At 43.3% G+C, this 8,400-nt stretch overlaps 1 long non-coding RNA gene across 1 annotated transcript in view; it reads left to right on the top strand.

Moving 5' to 3' along the window:
- Positions 1-6,018: 6,018 nt before the first annotated feature.
- LOC133209409 (uncharacterized) overlaps positions 6,019-8,400 on the top strand; it is a 360,513-nt gene continuing 358,131 nt past the window's right edge. Inside the window, exon 1 of the long non-coding RNA XR_009724670.1 lies at positions 6,019-6,244. This is a non-coding gene — a long non-coding RNA (uncharacterized LOC133209409). The remainder of the gene's footprint in view (positions 6,245-8,400) is intronic.

Below are 8,400 nucleotides of genomic sequence, written 5' to 3'. Positions count from 1 at the left end.
ATCAGTTTTCATCGCTGCTAAGGATCCTTCAGTGATAACTCAGATAACTCTGTAGCATGTGTAGCTGATCAGAAATCATAGAACCACAGACTGGTTTGGGTTGGAAGGGACCTTAAAGCTCATCCAGTCCAAACTCCCTGCCATGGGCAGGGACACCTTCCACTAGAGCAGGTTGCTTCAAGCCCCTGTGTCCAACCTGGCCTTGAACACTGCCAGGGATGGGGCAGCCACAGCTTCCCTGGGCACCCTCTGCCGCTGTAATATGGAAGAATACTTTCCTAATGCTCTGGACATTTAGCTTTTTTTTGCCAAGGAATCAGACTTTTTAAAAAGTAAATGTTGCTTTTTAAACCAGAAATTTGTGAATTGTGGAAAAAGAAATCCATGGAAAACTTTTACCTTTAAGCTGAGTACTCAAAAAATCCAGAAATGCTTCTGGTTTGCACCCCGAACCATACTGTGCTAATTCATGGGAGCTCTAGCACAGATACCTTACAGCACTGAGCTTCCTCAGCTGTGCAGCAGCTCCCAGGATGCCTTCCCATCATGTTTTTTCTTGTGATAGAGCACTGATGCACCCCTTGGCTTACAGAAGATAAGGGGAGAGGAAGATCACCAGCCAAACCCAGAGGTTTCCTTGAATGCCACAATTTTAGTTTTAACTGCAGTAGTCAGGTGTACAGATTTCTGCCCCAAAGTTGAAATTGTCACTAGACATGTTGTTGAAACCACAGGTTTGTGACATTAAGACATGTCACAAGATAATTTCACGTTCTGCTGGCTTCCTGCAGTATTCCATCCAGAACTCCAATCTGCAGCCATGGATGCGTTATTACAAGAATAAAGGAGAGAATCTGATTCTCAGTCTCTTCCTGAGTCTTCATCGTGAGCTGCCCTGACTCTTGGCATTAGTTAGAGCAGGTTTGGTTTGCATTTGTACCAAAGACGGCCAGTCACTGACTCCAGGACTGAAACTAGACTCACCCACTGAAGCCAGATGTGAGGCCACTGAGAAACCTTTTCCCTAGTCTAACAAGGCAACACACCCAGCCCTCCTGGGTGAGAATTATTGTCCCTTAAACCAAGCCTGGCTTCAGCTGGGTGCCAAAGGACAGGAATGCCAAGTTTGTCTTGGAAATGTTGCTGTGTATCTTGGTGTGAGTTGGTCTACTCGCCTCACTTGAGAATGGTGCATAGTTGAAAAATCTCATCTGGGCTCCTTCTGGAAAATCTGAGGGTTAAATTGGATGTGAAGTTAAATATAGCAGAGCTGAGTCTGAAGAGAAGTCTGAACTTCATGTCTCAGTCCAGGAAAATGAGGATGAGAACAAATTTGCATGGCTTAGGAAAGGAATAACACAGGAATGCCTTCTTTACTAATTTAAGGAGGTAGGAGAATGGATATTCAGCAAAACGGAGATGAGAAAAACTAGGAACATTTCTGGTGCACAGACCCTCTGCTGGACTCTGTAGACCAAGGTAAGCCTCTGAGGGACAAAAGGCTTTAGGATCTTACTGGAGCAGTGAGGCAACCTCAGCACTGGCAGTGCAACAGGCAAAACATGACTGCATGTCAGGGTGAGAGGTGAGGTTACAGGAATCAAAAGCCGTGGAAAGGGTGGGGTTTGTACCACATTATTATAACTTACAACATGCCCTGTAAAAAAGCTATGATCCAGACCTCCAGCTTTTTCCAATTGTTGCCATAGTCCAGAGGCTGAGATAGGCTATTGGAGAAAGGAAGGATAACCCCAATGAGTTTTTAGGTGGGGTCATGTGGATTTGCAATGTATTTATTAATACTTTTCACTTGCACAGTGGTTCCAGATATTCTTTGAAGATTGCTGGCTGTTTGCTAGGCCCTTTAGAGTGACCTTCAAGACACCATCCATCGCTTACACATCTGTTAAGAAATGAGCAATGCTGAGGACAGGGAGGGGCTCCTTCCTCAGAAATGTTTGGGATCCACTCAGCTGTAGCATTGGCAAGCAGTAGACACCAAGAAGGATGTGCTTGCCCTCAGTTAAGGATACGGTACTGAGAAAGGCAATGAGGAATGTTGTAGAAACTCAGGGTATGTCTGCTGAGGGTTCACCCATTTCTGAGCTGGGAAATCACTCTGAATTTCAGAACTAGATGATCTTTAAGATCCCTTCTGCCCCTAACCATTCTGTTGTCACTCTATGAACTCAGATAGGATATATCTGATATATATATCAGATATAGGATGGTGGATCAGAAGTATCTTGGGGCAGCTCTCACCATGGCTATTTCGTGGGTCTCTGTTGACTAGAATGCAGTCCTTGGCATTGAATAACAGAAGTGAGAAAACCTTGTTTAAAACCAAAATCTGAGCCTGAGAGTCTTGCCTGTCTGGATGGATGCTCCACTTTTTGTGCTGCATCCAGGAGAGGATAGAGGTAGGCATGAAATCTTCCCTAGCTATTTTGCCCATGGCTGTTACCAGCTGTAAGCTGGTGCCTCTTCTCTTGGTGAGGGCCCATGGCTTTCAACAGATGGGATCGAGGCTGTCCACCTCCTGCACAGAGCAGGCCTGTGCATAACTCCTTCATACTGAGGTTGGTATTTTTTTGTGATTCAAAACTGAATCAGGACTGTGATTCACTGTAGCTTGAAATCCTGAGGGACTTTCTGCTGCTCTCAGCACCCAGAGCAAGAGGCAAGGCACACCCTGCTCCAGGAGGCTCCCAGTTCCGAGGCAGGGCAGCATGGCCATTCACTTCCGTCTGCACACCACTTCACTGGGAGCATAATCTGCACACCCTCTTAGAAACCTATGGAGCAGTTGCTTGTACATGCTGAGAGTTCCTCTCAGCAGAGAGCTGCACTACCCCATAGGATAACAAAAAAGATTGGAGGGAACAATAGGTGTTTTTCCATTGGTGTTTTAGGAAAGTTTTCACTTTTCCTTCCACACTTCCAGTATAGATATAAGTCTGGACCAGAACCAAACTTTGTTTTCTCCTACTTCGTAACCACCCCCTTCCCACAAACTGGGAGCTGCTTATGCCATAGCCAAGAACCTCTCACACATCAGTGGCTCATCTTATGGGTCCTACTCCAATTACAAATGTTATTTGCAGTTGTTCCTGGACTGCTGTAATGGAAAGGTCTGAATATGACCAATGCAGTGCTCTTCATACAAGAACAGGTAATATTTCCACATAGTAGTTGGTGTCTTTCCATTTAAATGGGAAAGACAGAAAGAATGGGGACCAGGATCATGGCAACAAGGAAATGCCCAAAGCAAAATGTTTCTGGTAAGTGTGACTCACAAGAGTCAACATATTTCTTCTTAACCACTGGCTAGCTGAGCAAAAAGAGGAAAAGAGGATAAACAGGACAGGACAACAGAACAGCATCTCTGCAAAGTTTCCAGTCTTCCTGCCCAGTCTCTGATCATTAGTTTCCAAATGTCCTTCCCCCTTTTACAGTTCATTGGCAAGGACAGCAGGTGCTTCAATAAGATCCTTTCATATTATGTTTTCCAGGAAGGTACATTTTATAGGATTCTTCAGGATTAAAGTAAAATCAAAATAAAACTGAGAATTGTAACAGCTTGACTTAAGTGCAACTCTGGCAATGATATCCTGATTGCCTGTAAGTTTTTAGAAGCATCTTCCCTTCATTTTCTCTACTAAACTACACACACTCACACACCTGTATATGAATGTATTTATACACACCTGAAACCTTGAAGAACTAGGGGTTGCAAGCCCAGATTAGACCAGCAGTTCACATCCCTAGTTTCTTGTTTACAAGAGTGGTCGTTGCTCAGTGCTGTAGAGGAATGTGTAGAAAGCACTTTATGAACCAGTCCTCAAGATACTCTGCTTCAGGAAGCTCTTTCAGCCTGCAGTCATTAAAAGTGAGCTTCAACCTGAAATACATACCATAACTTTTGCAAGTACCACTGATTGGTTTAGATAAGTCTGGATATAGCTGTCATCCATAATTTCTTTATGTCCATGCTAAGCTGTCAGGCTCACGTTCTTCAGTGGCAGGGGGCTAGCCATGCACCGCATGGCAAAAATGAGACAAGGGCTGTTTAATCACAGACTGGTTTGGGTAGGAAAGGACCTTAAAGCTCATCCAGTTCTAAACCCCTGCCACGGGAAAGGACACTTTCCACTATACCAGGTTGTTCCAAGGTTTCCCTAGATCAGGTAATTAGCTGCTTGAAATGAACACCTTGAGTATCTTTTCCATTTGTGGGCAGGCTGGGAGCAGTTCTCTGTGTATGGGATATTCTCAATGCAAAGATGCCTGCAGAGGGAGATGAGGCTTATCGTTCTAACTAGCTCTATCGGGATACTTTATGTAAAGCTTTTTTTGAGGCCAGAGGAAAAAGACTAGCACTGTGCTCTACCAAAATACTCCCTTTCCCTCCCAACAATGGAAAATAGTATTTTCTCTGAAAACAATGCATCCACATGTTTTTCTTCCATTAGAAAATAATATATTCTGCTTAGTCTCCAGTACTGGCAAAATCAGAAATATATTTTCCCTAGCAATACTAGGATATCTTATGACATCTTGGAGATGTGGACACCAAAACCATAAAGTTTTTGTACTGTTCCTTGACATAGGGTGAGTTTCCACTGCACTTTTAGCCTGAGTTTGAACCCTGACTTCAGCCTCTCCACACAGAGAAGCCTCCCTGGGGGTGGTTTAAGCCAAAGTGAATTCAGCAGAGGGGATAGATAAGAAAATGCTGCTGTATTTCACTTGAGTTCAAATCACCCACTCACAAGGACTGCTTGTTCTCCATTTCCTTCCCAGACTGCTCCTTACAGGATAAACATGTTCTCCATAGCTGTGCTGCACGTACCAGTGCAAAAGTAGTAGAAGTATTTATATTTATCTTTATTTTCCTTATCAGTGAATAAAATCCGAACACAAGAATAAAGGGTGCAGGACAGAAGGGCTTTTTACTCCCAATCAAAAGGTAAATTGTACTGATAGATGAATAGTACTGGTGGATGCCATTGTGCTGATGACATTTACTGGTGTCCAAAACTCCGTGTATAAATTCAGAATAAAATTTGATATAAATTAGAAATATATTTTTCTTTTTTATTTCCCTGATACTTTTTTTGTTAGGAAACTTGGAACTTAGTTCTTAAAGTACAGTTATCTGTAGGAATCTGCTTAGCAGAGATCCAGACTTCAAGTAAATTTGGAAGGTTCACAATTGTATACTAAATCCTGGAGTGTGCTCACAAGGAAAAGCAATGTTGGACAAATGCAATGCCAACACAGTTTTCATTCTCTTGTTACATCTTGGAGCAGAGACAGATGCAACCCAATATGAAATTCAGAATTGGAAGCTGCTCATCTTCTGTAGCGTTTCTGGTGGAAACCAAAGAACAGAAATTCAGAGTGTGTTTATTTTAATGGATTTTCATCAGAAAACAAGAGCCTATCAGTATGCCATGTATCAGATGTAATACCATGGAAACAAATAATTAGTATAGCCTCAGATTTTCTAAACTCTCTGATATTAAGCTGCAAACCCTCTGTCAGTCTTCTGCTGACATTGCCCCAGGAAGCTATTTGTTTAGTACCTCTTGCTACTATGTAGGATCAAGCAAATTCCTCTGCCTTTGTGGCAAGCCAGATCTCCCTGAACTCAAACTGGGAATAGATGGATAGATGAGGAAGCCTGAAGCATTGCTAAAGAAAATCAATGCAGATGTATCTGACACTTGACAACATATTTTCCTGATTTGAAGTGAGTCAAATTTAGGATGAGATTTAATTGTCAGCTCACTGTACATCTGGCATTGCACTGCCCAGTGGCAACATGTCCTGAATTAATCCTAGCCGGCACTAGGGCTCACAAAAATAATGATACAGCAGCTAATAGGGATTGATATTTTGTCTGTGAAATATCTGTTTTTCTTACCTGGACATAAAGTTAGAATGAGTAAATGTAGGATCACCTTCATCAGGGACTGTAGCGATAAGACAAGGGGGGAATGGGTTCAAACTGAAACAGGAGAAGTTCAGGTTAGATATAAGGAAGAAGTTTTCCCTGTGAGGGTTCTGAGGTGCTGGCAGAGGGTGCCCAGAGAAGCTGTGGCTGCCCCATCCCTGGCAGTGTTCAAGGCCAGGTTGGACACAGGGGCTTGGAGCAACCTGCTCTAGTGGAAGGTGTCCCTGCCCATGGCAGGGGGTTGGAACTGGATGAGCTTTATGGTTCTTTCGAACCCAAAACACTGTATGATTCTCTCTGGATCTGATTGACTTTCTTAGGTGACCTTGGGCAGGTCCCTCCATTTCTCTGCGCTTCAGCTTATTAAGTTATAGTTTTCTTGATTTCTCCATTTATATTTTATTCACCTCAAAGCAGAATGGTTTTGCCTCTTTATATATTTTTATTCACCTTTCAGTGTGAAGGTGATAGTCACATTCAATATTTGCAGCAATCTCCTCATTAAAAGCTCACTCTAAACCATATCACCCAAGGCCTCGTCCAACCTGGCCTTGAACACTGCCAGGGATGGAGCATTCACAACCTCCTTGGGCAACCCATTCCAGTGTCTCACCACCCTAACAGGAAAGAATTTCCTCCTTATATCCAATCTAAACTTCCCCTGTTTAAGTTTTAACCCATTACCCCTTGTCCTATCACTACAATCATAGAATCATAGAATAGTTAGGGTTGGAAAGGACCTTAAGATCATCAAGTTCGAACCCCCCTGCTATGAGCAGGGACACCTCACTCTAAACCATATCTCCCAAGGCCTCGACCAACCTAGCCTTGAACACTGCCAGGGAAGAAGCATTCACAACCTCCCTGGACAACCTATTCCAGTGCCTCACTACCCTAACAGGAAAGAATTTCCTCCTTATATCCTATCTAAACTTCCCCTGTTTAAGTTTTAACCCATTACCCCTTGTCCTACCACTACAGTCCCTAATGAAGAGTCCTTCCCCAGCATCCCTATATGCCCCCTTCAGATACTGCAAGGCTGCTATGAGGTCTCCACACAGCCTTCTCTTCTCCAGGCTGAACAGCCCTAACTTTCTCAACCGATCTTCATACAGGAGGTGCTCCAGTCCCCTGATCATTCTTGTGGCCTCCTCTGGACTTGTTCCAACAGTTCCATGTCCTTTTTATGTTGAGGACACCAGAACTGCACACAATACTCCAGGTGAGGTCTCAGAAGAGCAGAGTAAAGGGGCAGGATCACCTCCTTCGACCTGCTGGTCACACTCCTTTTGATGCAGCCCAGGATACGGTTGGCTTTCTGGGCTGCAAGTGCACACTGCTGGCTCATGTTCATTTTCTCATAGACCAGCACCCCCAAGTCCTTCTCCGCAGGGCTGCTCTGAATCTCTTCTCTGCCCAGCCTGTAGCTGTGCCTGGGATTGCTCCGACCCAGGGGTAGGACCTTGCACTTGGCATGGTTAAACTTCATGAGGTTGGCGTCAGCCCACCACTCTTTCTGATGCAGCCCAGCATACAAATGATATAAAATTATATCTCAACTCCAGTTTGCTTTTGGAGGAATATTTTCATGCAGCCCATGAAGTACAACCAGCTTCAAATATTTCAGTAACTTTGAGGAACTTTTGAGATTAAAACACACTGTGCTTGTTGCTCATAGAATTATGGTAATACGCAAGATTGAAAATCACAGCAAAAGCAAAATATGCCAAATTAATGCTAAACACCACAGCCCTGAGTATGTTGAAACCGTTCTTTGCTGGTGCCTGTAATGTTGTGTGAGTTTGATCCACCAGGAAGCACTTGTTTACAGCCTCAGCAATTTCTATTTCTCTTTCGCAAGAGGAAGGCATCATATTGTCTCAATCCTGCCTCAGTTATCTGGTTTGTTGCTCTGAAGTCATATTGCTCAAGCTCCAGTCTCATTTTCTTCAGCAGTGAAAGTTGTATGGATGAAGCAATATCAGGAGCAATACAATCAAATTACAGCCATTTCTTGGGAAAAGAGTAAAAAATGATAAAAGCAAGCTGAAGGGAAGTAGACTTGGGAGAAGATTCTGAGCAACTTGGTGACACCGAAAAGGAGGAAGGCAGAAATTACAATGGTCTCCACAGAGAACATGAAAGTTATAAAGAAAGAATTCTTTCTGCAGTTGAAGATTACAACAGTATCTGTAGGAGATAACTGGTATCATCAGGAGCTTTACAGGAATTAATTGTATTTAAGCAAGTTATTGCTGATAGAGGTTACAGGGATCATCACTAGTTCTTGGGAGACTTTCCCACACTTAGTCTTGAGAATGCTTGGTATGCATTAGGCATTGCTAGGAGGGACTTAGCCCAGATTTAGTCTCTACTGCAGTCCTAGTACTTCAATATTTAGCTTTAAAAGGAGATGGTTTTAGAGGGGCTTTTTACAAGGG

The sequence above is a fragment of the Neopsephotus bourkii genome, unplaced genomic scaffold, assembly GCF_033783945.1.
Source record: "Neopsephotus bourkii isolate Nb327-2 ecotype Australia unplaced genomic scaffold, CSIRO-AGI_Nbou_v1 NB_335, whole genome shotgun sequence".
Lineage (NCBI taxonomy): Eukaryota > Metazoa > Chordata > Aves > Psittaciformes > Psittacidae > Neopsephotus > Neopsephotus bourkii.
Note: the sequence above shows the minus strand (reverse complement) of the source record. Positions and strands in the feature narration are given on the sequence as shown.